The sequence below is a fragment of the Heliangelus exortis genome, chromosome 12 (assembly GCF_036169615.1).
Source record: "Heliangelus exortis chromosome 12, bHelExo1.hap1, whole genome shotgun sequence".
NCBI classification, from domain to species: Eukaryota; Metazoa; Chordata; class Aves; order Apodiformes; family Trochilidae; genus Heliangelus; species Heliangelus exortis.
This window is the reverse complement of record NC_092433.1, coordinates 9,835,316-9,856,573: the sequence shown is the minus strand read 5'-3', so window position 1 is coordinate 9,856,573 and position 21,258 is coordinate 9,835,316. Positions and strand designations below refer to the sequence as shown.

General features: G+C 44.9%; 1 long non-coding RNA gene across 1 annotated transcript; it reads left to right on the top strand.

Annotated features, from left to right (window-relative positions):
• Positions 1 to 6,130: 6,130 nt before the first annotated feature.
• On the top strand, positions 6,131 to 15,395 carry LOC139801557 (uncharacterized). Its single transcript, XR_011728237.1, has 3 exons — positions 6,131 to 7,358; positions 11,939 to 12,082; positions 15,299 to 15,395. It is a non-coding gene; the product is annotated as an uncharacterized lncRNA (long non-coding RNA).
• The last annotated feature ends 5,863 nt before the right edge of the window (positions 15,396 to 21,258 follow it).

The following is a 21,258-nucleotide window of genomic DNA, read 5'->3' as shown; positions in this document are numbered from 1 at the left end:
ACTTAATAAATTTCACCATGCCATCTAGGCAAGCCTCAGATCCTTGCTTATTTTCTGTACAAGCTAGTTTGTTTCTAAAAGCAGCAGAGTAAAAAGATGGGATAAAGTTTGAGAAGTATTGCATGAAGCAATCATGACCCTGTCCAGCTTTCATCGCACCGTAACCTCTCAGCACAACTTGCTTTTCAAAAGCAGTCTTGTCCTCTGCCTCACACCAGGAACAGAAATTAAGAGCAGCCTTTACTCTTGAAGCTGTTATGGACTAACAGATGGGTGCAGGTAAGGCTGAAAGACCTTCAGGAAGGAATTAACTTGGATTGTTTTTTGTGAAATGTAGTGTTAGGTAGAGGATGGCTGTTCAGCACTGGCCAGCCTCAGAGTTCATCCTGAAGCATGAATCTGTTCTGAGACCATGGCAGTTACGTGCCCCCCAGCAGAGAATCACACACACGTGTTCAGATTAATACCAAAACCAGAGTTTAGCTTACTTTTCTCAGCTATGGCCTGAAAGACAGGATACTTTGACATCTGCAAACTGATGTCTGATTTCTATTCGGAAAAGATCAGTCCATTCTGAGTTGCTTTAAGTTATAACCTTCATTTTTTTCTCTGTAAGTTTACAGTGCCTAGTGGTCTCATGAGCTACTTTAAATACTTGAAAAATAGCATATTTACTTGTGTGCTTCACTGTTTACCCCACTATGTGTGTTTGTGCAGAGAGAACATGCATATTTATTATTTTTAATAGTCTGATGTAAACACACATATATAATTCTCTTTCTGTGTAGACACCAATTGCTATATGTGTATTTATGAGGGCTTCAGTGGAAACAGGACTGACCCCAACATTTTATGCATTATTAGAAGGAACAACAGTTCGCCCTTTAAAATGACTATATTTGGAAATCTGATTCTAAACTCATGCTGGTTTAACTTAATTTTGTGGCTTTTCTCCAGATTTTCATAACCTGTGGAAATGAGGACAGGATCAAGAGGGAACATTTGTACCCCTGGAAGGTGAGGGGGTTGTATGGGCATGTTGTGTGAGGGAGTGACTGCACCAAAGCACACTGCTTTTACACTTCATTTTTTGTGCTTTTTCTCTTGCTGAGTTTTTTTGTGGGCTTTTGTGGCTTTTTGTGTTGTTGTTTTTTTTCTTCTTCCCGCCAGTTTTGTGGTTGCAAGTCCCATATATTATTTTAATTTTTTTATATCTGGTCAGCTGCTTTTGTGGGAATGTCGTGCTCCCTCTTCTTTTCCCAGATTGTCTCGATCCTTTTTTTTTTTTTTTTTGGGGGGGGGGGGGGGGGGGAATCATTTTGTAGCGCATAAAAGTAGTGAGATAAAGCACAAAGGGCCGGTGATAAAGCCCGGAGTTTTGTTTAACAGTTCAGATAGTGAAAGTTTACAAGAGCTCTGCTGGGAAAGCGGTGCTGTGAATAGAGCTATTATTGCCATTATCGCATTGTTTAGACTGGTGGGCCAAAACACGGGCATTTCGGAGTTGTTGAGCGGCTTCGCCACGCTGGGTAGTGGCGTTGTCTGAGGGCAGTGTTGTCAGAGGGTCGCCCGTGACATCAGAAGCCGGACCGGCCGTTCCTCGGGGGGGTTTTTGGCTGCGGTGGGAGCGCTGCCCGGGGCCGACAGAGGGCAGCAGCCCCCCGCGATGGGGCTGCCGGGCACCGCGCCGGGGGACGCTCGCAGCTCTGCCCGCTCAGAGCCTTCTCCCTGCCTAGAGAACGGCAGTGCCCCGGCTGTCCCCTCTTCATGGTAACAGTCCGATGTAATAATGGGGTGTGTGGTGGGTTTTGTTTGTTTAATTTTTTTTTTTGGGGGGGTGGTGTTTTTTCCTTTGCCTGTATACAATTGCAGACGTACGGCGGGGAGGCTTCTGGTGGGGTTTCCTAGATAGCTTTCCCCATAATTAAAAAACAAAACAAAACAAAAACACAACAAAACACAAACAACCAAAAAAAACCAAGCCACCTAGAAACAATAGTGCGTTGCTTGCACAAAAACACCTCCTGAAGAACATCCGAGTAAATGTGTATGGAACGCAAGTTCTGTAAAAGTAGGTTTTTATTTGTGTGGGTCCGTATGAAACCCAAGATGATATATTGTGTTATGCTTAGATCTCTGTTTCTAGATAGAGCAACGGGTAGATTACACGATAGATTGTCTTTAATTGTTATTTCAGCACTTTGGACTCTCTTATTTTCAGTATAGGCACACACAGTATTAAAATCTCATGATTATTACTTTTTTTCCCCAGCTCTCTCTTTGCCTGTAAACAAGATCCTTTAAAAGACAAAGCAAAACAAAAACCTTTCAGATCCTGTGTGCATTTGTTACTCCGGTGCTGTCAGCATCAGTGGCCAGCTCTGAACTTTTCAGGCAAGTGCAAGGACAAGCTGCTTGCCCCGGTGAGTTTGCAGCCAAAGCCGGTGCTGCACAAGCACACGGAGGCGAGCAGCAGGAACCACGGAGCAAATGGTTACAAACGAGCCCTGCTCCTCAGTTCCACAATTTTCCGTTCATCTTAAATGCACTTTATTGCACCTTTTCTGCAATTCGTTCCAAGGACAGCCACACTCATAATCCTTATCCGACACAGAGGAATCCCCCTCCTGGCTCTCAGCTTGAAGCCGCGGCTGGCATTCTGCTGCTCTGATTTCTTGACTTTGATATTTTTTAATTATTATTCCATATTAGCTCTTGCTCGAGTTGCTGGTGCAGCTTACCTCTGACCACAATCTGAGACTGAGTAACAGTTGCTATAATCTAGCCCCCACGTTTTCCATCGCTGTATTTTCAGGGCTTGTGATTTCAGCAGAATATATGGCTTGTCATTTCAGCCGGGCTCTCAAACTGCACGACAGCCGTGAATTCAAAGTGAAGAATCCCTGAGAGAGGCTGCGTGTGTGTATGTGGTGCTGGGACTGTTAGATATGGACAGACTCTTTAATGCACTGAAAACATTATTTTTGATCGTTGGTGCTCTGGGAGCTTTTTGTGCAATTTTTCGATGATGACTTGAACTATTACTCAAACTGAAAGTAGTTGCTTTTTCTATATTTTCAAAGCAGCTTCTAATAAATGGAAACCTTTTCCAGTGTGCAGATAATCAGTGCATTGAATACATGCTGAGTAGCAAGCAGAATTCTTTTTCAAGTTCTTCGGTATTGTGAAGTATCATTATTTTATATGTTAAAAACAGTAGCTGCAATTCCTCCTTACTATTACATTAGCTCTAAACAATTAAGTTTTTGCTCAGGAATGGCCCTGTGTTCATTAGAGAATAAGTGCAGCTCTGGCCCCAGTCAATAAATGAAATTTGCTCGTAGCAGGATTGATGAAGCCATTGTATAAGAGGGGAGTCCATGTAACTATTTGATTTTTTCTGAAGTTTTTATTTGCTTGTTCTCAGGTGAAATAGCATCACTTAGAGCAAGTAATTAATCTTTTTTTTTTTTTTTCTTAAAAAAAAAAAAGAACATCTAACTGTGCAAAGACACCAAAAACTCAGCCCTGAACCTTGATCTTATAGGATTAGTTCCCATCAACTTTAGTGACTCTGTTCACAGGAGTAAAGGCCACAGGAGAAATCCCACACAGGAAAACGTATTCTTTGCCCTGGAAACCTCGTTATCTTGTATAATCCAGGTATAATCGGTTCATTCCTGATGCACAAAGGGTGATCTCCTGGCTCTCTTACTCCGTCAGGGTTTTGCCAGGACAAATGTACTCCTGGCTTACACCATCTGTAACCTCAGTGGGAGCAAAATTCAGCCTTTAGCTCTAATGGGAGCCTGTTTGATCTAGTCCTTTATTGCCAAGTGGTATCAGGAAGGGAGCTGAGCACAGAAACGTGACTACCACAGAGCTATTTGTTGCACTGCGTTATCTGTAGTATTCTTGTTATTCTAGAAACTTTTTTTCCCCTTGCCTTGAACATCTTGCTGCAGCAAATGAAGGAGGGGGAAAAAAATTGAAGAGACCTTCATTTGGTGGCATAGAAAATTTGCATAAAATATCGCTCTAAGCATTGAAGGATCTTATTACATAGGGTTTTGATGATAATCTTTGTTGAAATAATATTTAACACATGCTGCACTTTTAATTAAGTATCTGAATAATCTCAAATTAATACCAGAGGTTTAAAAATAAGTTTTCATTTTAGTGAACTGTAACATAATAGCAAACTGCATGGCAACCCCCTCCTTTACCCTTTGATTTAATTAAATGCCCTTCTGTGTGCTTCTTCTCACTTCAGAAATGCACATAAAGAAATCAGATGAGGACATTTTATTTAGAATTTTGCCACTTTCCTTTTCTCCGGCGTCTTGACTGACTTCCTCTGAGGGCTTTGATTAAGGTGTTTCTCTGGGAATCTACTCGTTTGGGGCTTTCCAAGCTGGCCTGCATGTTTGGGAAGGGAGATTGCAGCGTGTCCGGGTCGTGCTGGGTTTCAGTGCCGTGGTGCTGACACCCGGGTCCCTGTTGGGAAGCAGCAGGTTGCAGTGGGGAGAGTTGGGTCGTGCACGGTGCTGTGTGTGAGCAGATGGAGCCTGCTCAATCCCGTGTCAGCTTGGTGCCGTGGTGTGCTGGAGTGTGTTGTGCTCCTGGAGTTTGATTATAGGGTAAAAAGGGGCTTAGCAGCGTAATGGTTTCAGAGAGCCATCAAACCCACTGCAAATAAATTCACGCTTATTCTATTTATTTTTTCAAATTAAAAAGGCCTGATCTGGCCAATTTGTTTGCCTTCCAGTTAGGCATGTTTGACAATTGCTGCTTCATTATTCCATCTTAAGAAATTCCATTAACCAAAGCTGGGGGGGGGAGGGGGGCAGGGGCAGAAAACTCACTCAGATCCATGTCAGCAAAATTGTTTTGCTGAAGCCACCTCGCTGGGTGCTGGGCTGGGCGAGGCTGTTTGCTGCCTGTATGAAAACATTTGCAATTTGGGAGCACGGGGATGTGAAGCAGGCTGGCTTTGAAGGCTTGCTGTTAGATTTCCCCCTTTATCCCTTACCATCTATCATTGTAAAGGAGACGTATATAACTGCCGCACTTTGTATATTAAGGGGAGCTGCCTGCTTTTTCCCTGAACTGAGATAATGACGCTGAGGGTTGTTGACTGCTGTTATCTCTGATGACAGCCTTATCTGCATGGCTCTGATTCCTGCTCCCAGAGTCGGAGATATCCAGTCCTTCGGAAACTGACCACTGCTCCTATTATGGCTGGGCAGGCTGGAAAGCAAATATTCAGGGGCAATAGAGCTCTTAAGTGGTTGTGCTGTTTGCTGTGTTCCCCCCTCCTCCCACCGTACAAAGTATTGAAGGGAAACGCTGGGAATAATGAGGAATAAGAGCCTCAAAATGAGTTTGGATAAAAGGTAGATGCCTCCAGCCCTCCCCAGACGGCCTCTGTTAGGGACAAAGAAAAGGTGATAACCAATTGTTGAATGGTGTTGGTGCGTGGTTCAGCTTCTCCATGCCACAAGGACCCCTCACCAATCAACCTAGGAATGATATTTATGCAGTGGAGGGACCATTACACCCTCCTGGCTGCACTGAGTAAGAATCCAGGAGTTTATTTTTACTTCCTCCAAACATAATAATCCGCAGTTAATTGGCTGATGTTCACCATGCCTCCAAGGTGCACGGCGCTGCTGTGGTTTGGCACACCATGTTCCTGTCCCTTGGAGATCTCAAAGCAAATTTCAAATATTTATGAATTTAGCCTCTTAATGCTCTTGAGAAACAGCTTTGTTTTACTGCTGCAGAAAGGGAGATACAGAGATACAGTGTGCACTTGGCTGGGTCCCCCCCATGCCGAGAGCCCAGTCAGCCACAGAGCCCAGGTCTCCTAACACCTGGCTGGCACCCTGGCTCATCATACCCATCCTATTGCCAGGTTTTATCATAACAGCCCTTAAAAAATAGACAGCTGAACCCATTTTCCACAATGTGGGTTTCTGCAAACCCCTGCTCTATTAAAAGCATCTCTTGGGCTGGAAAAACTCCAGGGTAATTCCACTGTAAAGCAGAGCAGAGCAACCTATGGCAGCACCACCAGCTGCCCGAGTCATGCAGCTCTGCCTCATCTTCCCTTTGAGATCATCTGCCCTTTCCTCAGATATTAAGGAGCTATTAGAAGCTTTTTTTCCTCCTTGTCAGATGTTGTAATATGTGTTTCAATCTGAACACTCAAATCAATTTTCTTGCTCTGTGATCCAGCCTGTCTGTCCTGAGCTGTGCCTCTTGTGTCAGTTCTCTGCAGTCCCAGCTTGCCTAAGCTGCAGTTTGAGGCTACCAAGGTTAGCTACGAAGTGAGTATTGCTGGAAATATGCATTGCTGAAGTATGCTGATGCTTTTTTTCCCATTTAAAAAATGTGTTGTACTGGAAACTGCAGCAGGGGGGTGCGGGAAGACACTGAGTTCACCCTAAAAGTTTAAAGGGATGTTTATTTTTCCAGTGCTTCAGAAGATGGAAAAGCCAGACTGTTTTTAGTAGTGAAGAACAATTATTAATTAAAAAATTGAATTGGTACTGAAAAATAGCTCTAACTTTAATTTTTAAATTTTGTTGTTGTTGAAAAGACAGCAATATATGACTGAAAAGTTTCTGTTCAAAAAGAATTTTTCTTTGAAAAGCCATTATTGTCATATGAGAAGTTTTTTCCCCCACTCCCAGAAGGGTTTTGTGCGGTACAATGTGTGACCATCAAGGGCTCCTTCTGCACTTTTCCTGTTGCTAATTTGTGGGGCTGTTTTCCCGAGACATGTAAAACAGTACTGATCTGGGAATGTTCAGTTAAGATTGTAGGAAATCTTTTTAGAATGCCATTAATTCAGCAGAAAATTCGGTTGTGGACGACAGTATGGAATATTCTTACACATGCTGTTTGAAGAGGAGTTTGGGTATTAATAACATGTTTGGTTTCTCCCTCCAGTGCTTCCAGCTGGTCTAATAAAAGTGAATGCCTCACCCAGTGGATCTTGCTTTGCTGTTATATGTGAGGATGGAATAGGTCAAATGTGTAACACTTATTTTCCAAAGTTACGAGGGACTGAAAGGGGTTAGGATGAGATTTCACTGTGACAGAACTGGGATTACAGACTTGGCTATAACATTTCCTTTTATCTGAGTCTGTCTAGGGCTTTGGCTCAAACCTGCTTGCTTGAGGGCTTCAGAGACTGACCCCAGGAGGTGTCCTGGTCACCAGTGTCCTAGCTGCTGGCTCCTTGCCCACGTCACCAAAGGTGCATCTGTCCCCAGTGAAGTCTCATCAGGTGTCCCAGTGTCACTGAGAGCAGAGCTGCACCATGGTGCCTGCCTGAGCTGAGCTACCCTGTAAGTAACACATAACCCCTGTGCTAAAGCTCAAGCTAGACACCATCTCTGCTGGGATTGTTAACTCCAGCAAACCGACAGAACTGCAATTTCATCACTCTGTTACACAGCCATGGTTTTACTAAGGGTGGTTCAATTCCAGCATTTGCAGGATGGAAACTTTGTCCCTGATAGCTTCTCTGTTGCAGTTCCTATACCCTGCACATGCCAGTCCTTCACCATGAACATGGGCAGTTTTCTGTGTTGTTTTCAGCCCCACAGGACAGCATCTCTGTGGCCCTGCGGCTCCTTCCCCACACCACGGCCTCATCATGGGATATCTCCTCATGTGTTCCCAATGGAGGTGGGAGTGGGGTTTCTGTGTTGGCAAGACTTATCTGTGGCTGTGGGATTGTGTGCTGCCAGAAGCCCATCTCTCCTGAGCATTAATTACACAGCCCCTGTGCTCCTCTGTTCCCAGCTGTAAAATGGAGATACTCTTCTTAACCCACCCCATCACTTTAGTTCACCGTGGCTTGCAAAGTGCTTCGGGGTTTGCAAATGGGAGGGGGGGCACTGGAGAAATGACAAAGATGATTAATAAGGAGGTTATTAACAAGTGCCAAGGGTCAAATTCTGCACCTGTTCCCAAGTTAGTGCTTGACACACAGATCAGTGTCATGAATTATTCCCGCTGGGCTGGGAGCTGCACTGGACACCTGGATAGGCAAAAATTAGGTTAAATAGATTTGACCTGCACCTGATAAGAACATTTCTGAGGGAAAGAGGTGTTTTCTGTGGTGTCAGAGAGGTAAAGAGCCATGTCCCTGGTGAGATAAGAGTGGTCCCACAGACTAGTGTAATTGTTTTGCAAGCTGGTTTGTACAAACTTCTGTGATTCGAGAGGCTGTTGATGCACTTAAAATCTCAGAATTGCTGATGGTCTTGGACAAGCAGCAAAGTGTGTACTTGCTGTGTGGGAAAAGCACTGCTCTTCTGAAGCATGCTTTCCTTATAAACTTTAGGAGGGCTCCTAGCTCTGGCCTGCCTGTGTTTATCTGTGATGAGTGTGAATGGGAATTGGAAAAGGGGAAAGAGAGAATGGCTGCGTTCTAAAAAGCTAATTTAAAAGCAGGCGCAGTCTTCTGTAAAGATGATTCTGATTGTCCAGAGCTCTTTTAAAGGGACAAGGTTAAATGCATTTGTGTTGAGAATGTAGGATTAGACAACTGCACAGAATGAACAACATCTTCTTTATTTATTTCATACTTAAATGGCCAAGAGTGTAAGTCACTCAGTTCCTGATGATTCAGGAATGCGAGGGGACTTTTTATATTTTTTCTTTTTTTATTTCATAAAGCTCTTTATCTCTGGCTTTGTTTGCTAGCTATTTTTATAGTGCCACCAACTTTTTTTCTGACTACTATCCTTATGTAAGCAAAGGGGAAAACATGTCAACTGTAAATGGCACAGCTGGTTGGAAGCTACAGGTAAAATACTTAGGACTATATTCCCATGTGTGCTGATATAACAGTGTAAAGATGCCTTGCACAAGAAAGGCTGGAATTCATACTGGTATTCCATCTAAATATGAAATAACTGAGGCTCTAAAATCACTCTATGAAGCAGGGAGTTTCGCTATTATTTACTAAGTGCTGATAAAAAAAAACAAAAAACATGAACAGACCCAGTTCAAATTGGTTATAGTCTGCGCTCAGTGCTGTGTCTGGAGCTAGACTTTTGTTGTATATTTTGTATATTTTTACAAGATTTTAATCTCTTCTGTGTCTGTTCATTGCCATTGGAAAAAGAAGAAATCATAAGAATTTGAAGAAAAATCCTGTGGAAGTGGGATGGGTTTTATTGTCAGCTTTATAGCCAGGGAAACTGAGGCATGGAGTGGTTCTGAAGGGTCAAGTCTGGAGAAAGCTGGCAAAGGGGTGGAGGAGTTAGGGGGAGAGCCCAGGACTCCCACGTTGTAGTGCCTGCAGGGGATGTTCCCTGTGAACAAGAAGAGTGTGTGCTTCATGAGTTAAGATTTGGTAGCTTGGTGGCTGACTGTCTCAGTAAAAAACTGTCTGGAAATAACTCAGCTTGAAACTCCCTTTGGAAGAGCTCAGTGAAAAACTTCAAGGGCACTCCAAGTAGGCTCTGTGAAAGGGAATTCTGGGTTCAAACTGCACACCAGTGTTTAGAAAGAGATTACTGTGGAAATCAGAGAAGGTTCTTCCAAAATTGTGGATTAATGAAGTCTCTTCCTTAAGAAATATTTTTAAAATGTATATATATATATATAAACTCCAGCTTGTGAAAGACAGTCTGCCTTGTCTCAGCTGTTTGGCTTTACTATCTCAGCCTTGTTTTGATAGTGTCATCTCTCTAGATGACCTTTCTGTAGCAAATGCAGCCTCTTGCTTATGTAGATGGGGCCAGGATCTTGCTGCAGAGAAGCAGCATGTTACTGTGTGAGCTCAAATGAGCTGTGTTGAGTCACGCCAGCAGAGGATCCTGCTGGCTGGATTTATTGCTGAGAAAAGACCAAAAATGAATACCCAGCACAAGGGAGGTTCTGTCTTATGTGCCCCATAGGCTTAATTAGCATACAGATTTTTGTTCACTGCTATTTCTTAAAACCAAAACCACTAACAAGCAAATGATGTGAAGGAGAAGGGCAGAAATGCTGTGTTCATGGCTTATTACTGTTTATATAGCACCCAAGTTGTGTAAGGCACTCTCAAGGCATTTAGCAGGCATGAAATACTGGCTGTAATTAAGTCAGATGGAGCTTTGGTGCTGATTTTTAGTGCAGTCAGGACTGCCCTTTCACAAGAAGTTTCTGTTTTAAGGGTAATTCTTGCCATGGAAAGAGGTTCAGCAGGATAGGTTAGCTTTGGTTTGGTTCTGCTGGGTAAGGTCTTGGCCTGGGGGAGCCCCAGATGGTGAGAACGAGCCCTGAAAACTGCAGATCTGGGCCTGGGGATGTCCCTTCAGTGAGGGCACATCCCAGTGGACTTATTACTAATCAGACATGCTGGTTAAGCACTTGTTACTCATACTGTTGGAAATGTCGTAACAAAAATAACTTCTTAATCAGGACCTAAAGTTTCTGTACATACCTACTTACTCCTTTGTGCCAGGTTTAATCTTGGCAGTGAATATTCCATGATTTCTGTTTAGAACAGAGTGGACTTTGCTTTCCTCAAATCCTCAAGCAGAGTCACTAAAAATGTATTGTGTCCTTGCTGTGGTGTTGTCCAAGATTTAGAGGTCACAATCCAACACATCAGCCAAAACAATGACCTTGGCTTGCAAACGAGAAGCATTTTGAAAGGCTGATTGAATTGTTGGAGGTTTTTGCCTGCTTTCTGTGTTTGAAACCAGTAGGATATATTAGAATTGCATTTTCAAGCTTTCTCCAAAGCTATGAAGGCCAGATACACACTTTTCTCAGCTTAGGAATATGAGGCTATTTGTGCTGCTCACCTTAAGGTGCCTGTCTTACTTACCTGAGTGGTGAAGCTCCTCTCCTGAATTTGTGCATGCTGCTCTGGAAGGAGCTTTGAAAGGCCAACTTTCCAAAGTTAGGCACCCAGGTCACAGTTCATGGGAGCACCCTCCAGCTTCATCTCATCTGGGAACCAAAACTGAAGTTGTAGTAAAGACTTTGTATATTATAAGCTTCATGGTAACAAGACAGGAGCTGGCAGTGCTGCAAGATTGCACTCTCAAGCCAGCTATGAAAGCCTAGTTGTGGAAGAGAAGACCCAGCAAAGCTGTGTCCTGGCACATGGAAAAAACTGTGGCAAATGTTCTAGGAGTGGAAATGTGATTTTTACACCATCTTCTTTGGCTGCATTCTCACCCTTTTCTGGTTCCTGTGTCTGTTTGTGCCAACACATTTCACTGTCACTTACTGTTTATGCCAAGTAGATTTGAGATGGGCAAGGATCCACCCTTTCCTCCAAAACTGAGAGTTCTGCTTATCTAGTAGAGGAGCCATTTCTCATGCCTGTGTTGCCCCCGATCGCAGCAACAGCCACAGTACAAGGGAGAACAGGGAACAGCCTTAAATAAATTTGAAGGAATCAGAGTTCACCTATAGGTGCCCCATAACCATAGAAGATGGTGATAGTTGTTGGATCAGTTACTCCTCCCAAGTTATTTGAGCTACTCAATTACTTCATGACCACCTGGAGGTTTCTGAGGTTGCAGGTCTGTTACCAGAGGCTGCTGCCTTCTGCACTTGAGTGGCAAGTGCTGCAGACCAGGCTAACTCTGCAAGTGGGATCTAGATCCAGGACCAGAGCAGTCCTAGAACACTAGGGCACTAGAACTTCATTGCCAAGAGGACCAGCGGGTTGGCAGAGGTATTTCTCTTTTTTTGCAAAGCTGTATACCTCAAGATGTGGCTTACATCTCACATACTTCACTCAAGCTGTCCTCCTGTATCTGCAGGTTTATCTGCTGCAGTGCCATCTCATGTTCAGCAGGAGCTGTTGAGTGCATTCCAGAAGGACCTAATGGCACAGTTTTGCAGTGACCCAATTCCCCCTTCATTATTTTAACATAATGTAATATTTCTTTCTGCTTTTCCCTTCCAGAACTGAAAGGCCGTTTCATGGAGCGCAGTGACCTGCCCTGGAGGGCTCTCCCTGACCTGTGGTTTCATGCTCTGCAATTTCATCCAAGATAACTGCTTTTGGGGTTCCCTTCCAGGCTGCCTCCCACAAAGCACTTCAGAGAGGGTATGTGTCTGTAGTGCAGGGCTGAGTCTGGTGAGCACTGCGGAGCATGTGTGGGGAGATGGCTCATGCAAAGATTGCCCTAATGCATTGCTCTTCAGCTCCACTGGCAGTTCATGGTGTGTTGTATTTGCATACTGTACATAAACTGAAATAGGTCTTAAACAATTACGTAGGCAATATTGTGTCTTTTTCCCCAGCCAAATAGCCAAGGCACCATGTCTCCTGTTGCAGAGTGTGCCAGCACTCTGAACATGCTCCTGCCAACATCCTACATAAATCATGCCTTATCTAGCCCTTCCCTGTCTTTCTGGACATTGCAGTCCTGGAATCCCATCTCATTCTTCATTTGTCCAGAGAGTTCATTATTTGCTCTCAGGTACAGTTGACATACTAAGACAGGACGTGTCTCGGAGCCTTTCTGCTCTGAGGACTTCTGCTTGATTGGAAATAATACATAATTGGTCTGTGCTTTCTTAGGGTATCCTGTATTGGATAGAGCATTTGATCTCCCTGGTTTTATGGGAGCCACTGTTGGAGACAGAGACTGCTTTCTTTTCCACTGTGAGTATGCCTGAGTATGTGTTGTGATGAATCCTGGCAGAGACCCCTCGGGCCCTCAGTAGCAGATTGCCCAGGTCAGCCCAGTGCATGGTGTTAGAGAGGTGACAGTCCAGCTCTCTGAATGGCACAGAACATTTGTGTCTGGTAATCATTTGGCTTTGAAGAGTTGATATCCATACAAGGAATAGCTGTGGGGGAGGTGAGGCTGCAAAGTGGATAGGGCTTTGGTGAACAGCTCTTCTGTCTCCAGGACTACAGTAGCAGAACTTGACAAATCCCCTTGTCTTTTTAGGGTTTGTAGTTGCACAGATAAGTTAATTTGATTGAAAACCTTCTGTATACTATCTAACCCCTGCTTAATTTGACTTCTTTGAATCAGCAAAGTACCTCGGTATCATGGGGGGGGACGACTACGCTGGAATGAGTCTGGTATCTCTATGGGGCTTAGAACATATTTCACAGAGCTGGTTTCCAAAATTCTTAAATTCAAGTGAAACGAGAAATGTCTTCATGTGAACATTAGGAAAGAAATTAGGAAGGTGTTGAGTATGAGATGGAGCCAGGACTCATTGCTGCTCCAAGGAGGGGAGAGCAATGTCTTGGTTTGGTGGCCCTGTCTTGGTTTCATGATGCAGGTAGAGGCTCCAGGAGAGCCTGAATCAGGGAAACAAGGGCAGTGAGACCATGTGCAAGGGCATGAAGCCAGCCCTTGCCTAAGGATTCAGGGCTGAGGCTCCACTCCCACCACTGTCCTTGTGCCACGGGCACATCTCTGTTGTTCCCTGCAGCAAGGGGGTCGTCATCGGGGTGAATTGCAGTGGGTGGAAAAGCTTGTAAATTCTGCTTGGTGGCTTGAGGACTGACTAGAGGGCTTTGGAACAAGACTTTCTCCCTCTCAATGGGCTTTCACTTCCCAGCAGGGAGAGAGCAGAGCAGCAGGGCATTAACCGAGGGGGTTTAGAGGATTGGGAAGAGTCTGAAAGGGGAGGATTTGGTGGCGGTTCCTCTGGGCAAGGAACGTGGTGTTCAATGCTCACATGCTCCTCATTGTATCGGGAGGATAAACAGGGCGGCCGGAGGGTCTCGGGGATGGGTCCGGTGTGGAAGGAGCCGCAGTCCCAGCGGGAGCCCTGCCAGCCTGAATAGCCAGCCCAGCAGCCTCGCAGGCCTCCCCAGCACCCCTCCCTCCTTACTTTGAAGCCCCGGGTGCTGGGAGAGGGGTGCTTTCTCTGGCTCTTGTTTGCTGATGATCCCAAAATTAAGAAATGCAAATCTATTCAGGGCAGATTCCTTTTGCAAAGGCAACTTGCCTCAGTTGCTAATTCCCTGCGTGGCTTCTATACAGACCCCTCGCAAACACCTGCAGCTTATTTTTCTTTCTCTGCTTTTTTTCCAGGGAGGGGGTGGCGATGGGGAGTTTACTGAAAATCTTTGTTTTCTCTGGTGTGATGAAACTTGCTTTGCTCTTTTGCCTCCTTTTATTTCCCCTTTTCACAGAATAAATACAGCTGATCCATCTCCAGCCCCTCTGCACGTGCCAGAAGAATAAATCGTCCGTCTCGCCCCCAGCCCCCTTCTTTAATTCTTTCCCCTGCTGCTGTGTTTGCTTTTTTTCCCTGCAGCTGTAGTGTTGGTTGCAAGCGTGAGTTGACCTATTGCTGGTTTGCTTGGCACTGGCTCTGCAGAGCCACCACCCTCCCCCCCAGAAATAAAAAGGAAAAAAAAGACTTTGAAATCAACTGTTCGAGCCCTCACTAGGTTTGTTGGGGGTTTTTTTGTGTTTTTTTTTTTTTTCTTCCTTCTCCCCCCTTCTTATTATCCTGGCACTTGCCTTTTGTTGCCAGTGCAAACACAAACACACACACACGTGCGAGCCCGAGGAGCAGAGCGGAGCGAAGGGGAGCGAGCGCAGCCCCTGAAATATTGCACTGTCCAAAGTCCACGGGTTAAAACAAACATCAACACTGCGTCAAATAGTTTGCCTGTAAGAGTCTTTTGTTATGAAGATAAGCTTGTTATCTCTTTCATTCAGATTTTAATCTGACAGGTCATTTGCATACTGCCAGCCGACTTCAGGGTGTGCATTAGATCCACTTTGCATTTAAATCCTCTGTCACTCAGGCAAAAAAAAAAAGGGGGGGGGGGGGGGAGGTGGTAGTGAGGCAGCAAAGAACCTCTTTCAGATCCTCCCAGTTATTGCTATTAGTTTTTGTGTATTGTCTGTTGGTGCAACTGATGGTAGAAAAGTTGTCCTGGCTCTTGAAGCTCTACTTGTGTCTAGGGCAGCTGGGATGCTCCCAGAGCATGGACTGCTTGGCCATGATCTTCTCAAAGGGTTGACTATGACCCCCTGGGCCCCTTCCTTCCAAATCACACTTCAAACCCTGCTTGTGCAGACTCTTTCCCCAAACTGACCTCTGTTGCTAGCTAAACCCCAGACCTTCTCAGAGCTTGGTCCTGCCTTCAGTTAAGCTGCCCTTTGCTTGCATGAGAACCAATCAAGCCCTTGGTAATAAAGGCACTAGGAACAATGACTGTCCTGGTGACAATGCTAAATGACTATTTAGCAACTTCCTTGAAAACATGTTTCTTGCCTTAGTTTAGTTATTCCACTTGTCTTATGTGTCTAAGTATTTTTTTCTTCTCTGCCTGAAGCTCCATCCTGCACCCTTACTCCTTGAGCTTCATCACAAGTGCTGGAAGGATCCCAGGATACATTATGTGACTGTGAAGGACAGGAGCAGTGGATCAGGAGTCAGCTGTGGTACAAAGGCAAGTTGATGGGGTTGTGGTGAACTGTGGGCACAGAGCACTGTGGCAGTTTCTGCTGTCTGTAAGGTATCGTAGGCACAAAACCCAACCAAACAAATGAAAAATTCCACTTGGTGAAGATGTTACCAAAATGAGTGGCTCCTGCAGATCTGGTTACCAACCTGCAGCCTTGTACCTGCCCTTCCCAACCCCGTTATAGAGCAGGAAAAGGAGGGAGCTTGGCTAGTGATGGTCCTAGACTATTGGTGGCATGTACTGGGGTCCTGGCTACCTGCAAGGGATTCTGCATTTTTTCTGTGATGGCACAAAATTGGAAATATAAAGTTCTGGATCTGATTCCTGCTTGGACATACGCTCACTTTTCTCTTCCTGACACCAGCACAAATAGCATAGAGCCTCTTGCATTTATTTCCCAGAGTGCTGAGCCAGGCTCCAGACTGCCCTGGGTTGGGGACAGCTGCTCCCCGGCTGTCCCTGCCGGCTGGCCATGGAGTGCTGGGTCCTGCCTGCTCCTGCCAGCACCTCCCTTGCTCCCAGTGTTTCCTGCACCTCCTCTGAGATGGCTGAAACAATGAACCTGGGACAAGATGAAACGTGGAACAATTCTTCTTCTGTGAGGTGTAACCACAGCTCTACTGAAGACCACAGAAATTACCCCAGGGTAAGGGAAAGGTGAAACTACGAGTCTCCTTCCTGGAATACAATGGAGAGCCCGTGAGATAAGGGCCACAGTCCCCCTACAGAGAGAGGGATGGTGTCCCAGAGGATTGTGTCCCAAGCCACAGCATGTGGAGCCATGGGAGAACGTTTCCTGCAGCCCCAGTGGGGTTAAAGATCGGATCTGGCGCAATTAGTGTATCCAAAAGCAGAGCAGTGAATAGTTGCAGGGCATTTATTCAGCTCTAATGTGACAAGTTCAATTCTTCTGTTCAGAGGCAGTAATTTTCTTACATATATTAATTATTTGAAATAATTCTCTGAATAACATCTAGAAATAATTCAGGCAATATATCTTGGTAATGAACCCGTTGCTACTGAATAGTTGAAATCTCAGCTGTGCTGGTGACTTTGGCTTGGGTGAAGGTTCACACGGCATTGTTTCTTCTCTGAAATACTTGTACGTGACTTTCAGAACCAGATGCTGCTTCTGAGTTGCTGTGTTTATGAGGTCTCTATTATTTGCCATTTCTGTAAAGGTTCCCGACAGTAAATGCCTTTCTAGAATATTATTGCTAATGCAAACGTAAAAGTGTGTAAATGAAGGGAGACCAAATTCAAGCTGTTAAAGTGGATGGGGGTGGGTGGTGGAGAGGTTTCTGAGATAGGTAGCCACCTCCAAGCCTTAAATGAAGTTGCAGGGAGAAGAATCTCTCTTCACAGCTGGTATCAGATTAATTTTTTTTCTATTTTGTTGTCAAGATTCCTCAGGGCATTACGAAAAACAAACAAACAAAAAAGCATCTGGAAAAAATATTTGGAAAATATGGAAAAATACCACACGATTTGTGGGCAGCAGGAGGTGTGTCTCATTTTTGCTGTCATTTTTGGAGAGGATTGTGACAAGGTGACTGAGATGTCTGGGATGTGCTGGGGCTCTCCCACAGGTGTGTGCTTTCAATGTTTGATCATCCAGCGGTGCTGCTGGTATTACTGAGACCAAGGGGCCCAGAGAGTGAAGAGCTGATGCTCTCCTGTGACCTGGAGCTGCCATGGAGCCATTGCCAGCTGGCAGTGGTGAGAGCTGGCTGGGTACAGCCATGCTGCCAGAGCAGGGACAGCTCTGCTCCAACCAGCTACCCCCTGTGCTCACCAGAATTGCATTTTTGGAAGGATTGGTTTTTTTTTGTGTGCAAAATCCAGATGGTTTGGCCAAGGATGGAGAGGAAGGCAAAGGTGGAGAAGCCTGTATGCAAACAGGGAAGAACTTCTGCAATCCAGTTTCTTATTCATGCCCTAAAACTGACAACACTTAAGACCCCTGGACTAAGGGCAATGAATGCAAATTGAGAGCTCTGCAAAATCCCTTGGTGCCAGGCCAGCTCTCTTTCTTTGCTTTGCTGCTCCTTGACATCAGCCAAGTGAGCAAGTCAATGGCTAGCTTTACTGCCAAAAAAAATCTCGTTAGTTGTGTTCTGTATAGCTAATGAGAATGCAAATGTGCTGGGTTTCTAGGCTTGCTTACAACCTCTGCTGCTTCCTTTCTATGTGTGGCACCTAAGTGCCTCTTGATCTGAGATCTAAATACAAGGCACTGGCTGGTGAGGTTGTCCTCATGTTGTCAATGAGGACAGAGTGTTTTGGGGCCAGAGTCTCTCAAACACACTCAAACAGTCCTTCTACATGCTCTCCCTGGACAGTTAAAGCAAAACCTGTTTAGAATTAGAAAAGCAGGTGAGAAGCAGGTCTGTCTTTCTCAGTCAGATACCACCCCAGAGCCAAAGCCACACATTGTCCTTTCTGTGTACTGCAAAGAGCTGATGGTTGGGCAATGCAGGGCTGCTTTGGACTCTCCTTGGGAGTTTTCCTTCTGACCAGTGCTCTTGGCTCTTCTCTTCCACACTTGCAGCAGTAGTGTTGCTTTTCTAATCCTCCAAAAAAAAGGTGTCTTATCAGACTTCCAATTTGAAATCACTTGAAACTTTGATCCCCATAGAAATGGAGCAGCAACTGTTTGTACCTTTTGCTGTGCTTCTCTACTGAAGAGCACACACAGCCTCTTGACCAAAACCTCCTGTCACAGCTCTGCCTGTGTTCCTCCTTGGGTATAGTGTCACACGTCATTATAAAACCAGCCCTGGGAGCATTCCAGCTATCCAAGTCTGGATGGAGTCCAGGCAGTGTCCTCAGTCCTGGCTCTCATGGACACATTCCCTGCCTGGCTTCCTTTCTGGGGAAGCTGGATCAGAGATGAGAGCTCAGTAGCTTATGGGCATTGTCACACTCTGTGTACTGATGGGCACTCTAGACTCTTTGGGGACTATGGGGACAATTTAGTAAAGGGACACAGCATCTGCATAGGAATTTGTTCCACACAGACATACACACTTCAACCTCAGACAATACAGGAGTGAGGCAAAGCTGCTCTTGCCTCAGTGCTGCCCTTTTCTCTGGCTCTCCCATCTGGTGTGTGTCTCCAGATTTGCCTCCGGTCTCTGAGGGAGCCCAGGTTCCTCCAGCTGAGCCTTCCCACCCTGGCCACCAAAAGGCTTCCTCTGCCCCGAGAACACATACATCCCTTTTAAAAGCAGCCTGACATCTTTCCTTTGTTCCTGGCTTTCCACTAGGATTTTCCATGATGCAATCCCGTATGGGGTTACTGGCAGAGAGCTGTTAAAAGTCAGTAGCTGTGCCTGGAGCAAACCCATTGTTCTGCCAGCTCAGAGCCCTTCTATGCCTCTGACTCCTGCGTGGCCTCGCTCCTGCTCCCCCAGCACCGCCAGCACGAGGGATGTCCTGATCTACACAGACTGATACGGCCATAAATGCAAGGCACAGGACAAAGAAGGACGTGTGATGAGGCACAGGCACAACAGCCCATCACACCAAATGTGGTTGGGGACCAGGCTGTGACATGCCTGGTGCATGTCAGATGCATCTCACTTTTCCTGGGGAAGTTTGCGGGCTACAGCTCCAGCCAAGTAGGGTTATTCTGGAGTGGAAAGTGAGAAGCTGTAGCTTTTATCCTTGTGGAGTAGCAATTTGCAAGGAAAACAATGCAGGATTCTCTGGAATAAGGAGTATTAGCTACATCATCTTTTAAAAATAATTAAGTCAAGTGAATGTTGGCTGGGGATTAGCACCCTTGCAGGCACTTGGGCTGCAGTGGGGGGATGTTTGCTGAGATTTATTGATGTTTGGGATTGCTACAAATGCATAGGTGACATCTAATGCTCAAGCAGCTCTCTGGCTTGCTAATGAGAGAAGTCAAAGGCTCTGCAAAGTTTTCAGCAGCACAGCTATTAACCCCAAGATTACAATATCTTTTGTGTTTTTCCAGCACGTCCTGCCAAGATTTTGCCTTAAGCAGAGGAAAGATGAAAAATGCAGGGTCAGAGAGTCTTTTTACAGCTGAAAACCAGTTTGCTGTGTTGTTCCCTGGGACAGAAAAGAGCCGGTGTAAAATCAGCATTGAGCAGGGAAACTTCTCTACTGTCCAACACAATAATTTTAATCAGTGTTAGACAAGTGGAAAAAGAAAAAAATCACAGATAATGCCCCTGTCTAGGGAGATGCAGTCCTGTCTCTCACCCTCCTCTGCTTCTGCTGCTCAGGGGTTTGGGATTGCTATACTGAAACTTCAGATGGGCTCTCTAGGTAGTTACATTGGGTACTTGTATTTCATCCAAACAAGTCCCAAACATATGAGAATTATTTTTTTGTGGTAGCAATGAGGTTTTTATATCTACCCTTAACTAAAGATTGCACACCCAAAATTAAACAGGCTGCAGGTGAGTTCCAGTCATAACTGACCAGGATTGGAAACTGCAGAAATCCCTCAGCTAAAACAGGAAATAAACAAATGTGGTTTTAGTGACACTGAAATGTTTAGTGACTTCATCTTGATGTGTCTGAGCTATTGTGTTGGAAGGACTTCAACTTACATTTTCTGTCCTTTTCCCAAAAAGCGTGAAACATTTTTTCCTATAAATTTCCTTCAGTTTTATTTAAATCACTAGAAGAAAAAAAAAAAAATAGTACCTCTCAAAAATAGTCTTGAGTTAAACAAAACCTTTTGTTATGCTCGAAATTTTAGAAAAATACCAGCTACATCAAAATGAAAACCAATGCATTTTGCTTGTTTGAAGCATAATTCTTGTTTCCTTTTTATTCTCCATAGCTCCTCGGTGGAGAATTACTTCCACTTGGGGCATTTAGACAATGACTTGCAGATATCAATAAAAAAAGGAAAAAAAAAAAAAAAAGAGGGGGGGGGAGGTTGTGGAACAACCAAAGGTTATCAAAGTTTCTGTATCAGGGGTAGGTGCTGTGGGACTGCTCTCTAAACTTGGGGAGATGAAAGAACGAAGGCACTGACTCAGGGATGAGCTAATGAATTACTTCCACCCTTCAAGAAACAAAACCAAGTAGCTGTGATAGAAAGATAATATCCACTATGTTATTGCTAGAAGCATATTCAGTCTCATTTTTATGCTGAGTAAACAACTTTGGCCTCTTTTGAATGGTATGAACATTTTATATCACCTGTTTTCCCATGAAGACAGCTCTCCTGACCACATCTAGGTTTTACCTGGGGAAAGTCATTTCATGAGGTGCTGCCTCAAAGACCAGTGACAGCCAATTCCCCTGTCTGCCAAAGCCACTCTTCACATCCTTTCTTTAGTGTCTGAGGAGCAGCTCACCTGCCCTTCCAGCTCTTTGGAAGAGGCAGAGCCCTCAGCAAGACCGTGGCTATTTCTGTGGTCCCCATGCTGTGCCGCTTCAGACAGCAGCCACCTTTGCCTGTGCCCAGCTCCAGTTTTGGGTTTCCCAGGATGACTGCTCTCAAATACATGAGCTCTGTGGCCAGGAATGAGTCAGAGGGATGCTGTTAGCAGTGCACTGGGTGGTACAAGTTAGTCCTTCCTTGTGGGAGTCCGTGAGCAATTAAAGGAAGAAAATTGTAATTAATGCCAATCAGCATGAGCTCATGGAGAACAGAATGTGATGTCTCTCTTTAGTTTAGGTTGATATAAGTGATAGTAGTGTACAAGACTTCTGTGAGACACTTGACTGGGTACCACATGACATTTTGATTAAGGATCTAGAGTAGTATAAAATCAAGAGGGTGTTCACTAAATGGATTAAAACCTGGCTCCCTGACAGGTCTCCAAATGTAACTGTAA